Consider the following 2,197-nt stretch of genomic DNA (forward strand, 5'->3'; position numbering starts at 1 on the left):
CCCCATTTCTCTTTTTCTAATAATACCAACTTTGTTTGAGATTTGATACAATCCTTTTCTTTAGCTCATTTTTAATTCAAATGACTATTTTTGCATATTTAAGAGGGATGAAGGAGTCAGAATAGCATTTCTAACCTCATGACTCTAGAACTCTTCCTTTTGTTGTTTTCACAAAGAGACTGAAAACGTGGCAGTGAACTGCCTGAGGTTTTCATTCTCTGTTCATCTCTAATTTTATCTGGATATTCTCTTTCCTTTGTCTCTATTGTCCCTGCCCTAGTCAACTAGGAATCTATTCTCAGCATTTGCTCCTCCATGTAGGGCTTTGTCATGGAAAATCAGTCTGGTTTGTTACTTTCAAGAATTCATAGGCACAAACACCCAGGCAGATCCGGCATCCTCAGATCTTCCAGCAACCCCAGTGCAGTTATCTGGACAATAAAACCTGCAAAACACTTTTCAAGTTTCTACAGTTATTCTCAGAATACTCTACCATGTTTTCCCGTGAATAACCGATAGTAATTTCAGAGTTCTCTGTCTTTGGTTTTGCTCTCCTGGTTGCTCCGATGTTTTTTTATGGGGGCATTCAGAAGGTCAAAAATCACACTGCCACTGCCACCTCATTCCCAGAATGGTATTCTCTTACTTTTTCTTTTGAACATAATTTCCTTGGAAATGGTTTTTAGAAACTTGTGCACCTATTTAATTTGCTTTTCTATTCATTTATAAACGTTTTTACTATGTAAATTTCAAAATCTAGACAAAGGTAGAGATGACAGTATATTGCTATCACCCCATGCACCCATTTTCAACAACGATTCACATATGACTAATCTTATTTCATTTTGGGACTATATATGTTTCTATCTTCCAACCCATTGGATTATTCTGAAGAAAATTCAAGACATCATGTCATGCCAGCATAAAATGCTTCTATTTTTAAATTATTTTCAAATGCCAAATGCACACACATACAGCTGACCCCTGAACAATGTGGGAGTTAGGGGCACCAACCCATCCCAAAGTCAAAAATCTGTGTATAATTTTTGACTCCCCCAAAACTTACACAAATCAACACACATGTTGTATGCTATATGTACATAGTATGTCTAGTTTCCTGTATTCTTACAATAAAGTAAACTAGAGGAAATAAAATGTTATTAAGAAAAGCATGGCTGGCTGTGCACAATGGCTTATACCTGTAATCTTAGCACTTTGGGAGGCTGAGTTGGGCAGATTGTTTGAACCCAGGAGTTCAAGACCAGCTGGTGCAACATGGGAAAACCTCATCTCTATTAAATAAAAAAGAAAGAAGGAAAGAAAGAAAGAAAAAAAGCAAGCAAGCAAGCAGGCAAGAAAGAAAGAAAGAAAGAAAAAGAAACCTATGGCTGAGTCTGGTAGCTCATGCCTATAATCCCAATGCTTTGGGAGGCTGAGGAAGGAGGATCACTTGAGACCAGGAATTTGAGACCAGGCTGATCAACATAGTGATGCTCCATCTGTATTAGTCCATTCTTACACTGCTGTAGAGAACAGCCTGAGACTAGGTAATTTATAAAGGAAAGAGGTGTAATTGACTCACATTTCTGCATGGCTGGGGAGACCTCAGGAAACTTACAATCATGGCAAAAGGTACCTCTTCACAGGGTGGCAGGAGAAAGATTGAATGAGTGCCAAGCAAAGGGGGAAGCCCCTTATAAAACCATCAGATCTCATGAGAACTCACCACTATCAAAAGAACAAAAGCATGGGGGTAACCACCCCCATGATTTAATTACCTCTCACTAGATCCCTCCCACAACATGTGGGGATTATGGGAACTACAATTCAAGATAAGATTTGGATGGGTACACAGCCAAACCGTATCACTGTCTATACAAAAAATTTAAAAATTATCCAGGTGCAGTAGTGTTATGCCCAGACCGTTTATTCCCCGAAGAAGACCACCAGAGTCCAGAGTCAAAGCTAAGCAGCAAGGACCTTTATTACAGGTTCGAACCTGGAACTCTCCCTCGCTCGCGAAACAAGACGGGCAGGAGAGCTCCCCCACTGAGCTCCGAGCAGTGTTATATAGTCTAAGAAAAGTGGGCATAGAGTTATTATACAAATCAGATATATGATTGGCTAGTGTTTGAACAAGGCGATTTGGCTAACTATGATTGGTTCCCGCCATTTCTGATATTTCGGTTCAACCTTT

The sequence above is a fragment of the Mandrillus leucophaeus genome, unplaced genomic scaffold, assembly GCF_000951045.1.
Source record: "Mandrillus leucophaeus isolate KB7577 unplaced genomic scaffold, Mleu.le_1.0 Scaffold95, whole genome shotgun sequence".
NCBI classification, from domain to species: domain Eukaryota; kingdom Metazoa; phylum Chordata; class Mammalia; order Primates; family Cercopithecidae; genus Mandrillus; species Mandrillus leucophaeus.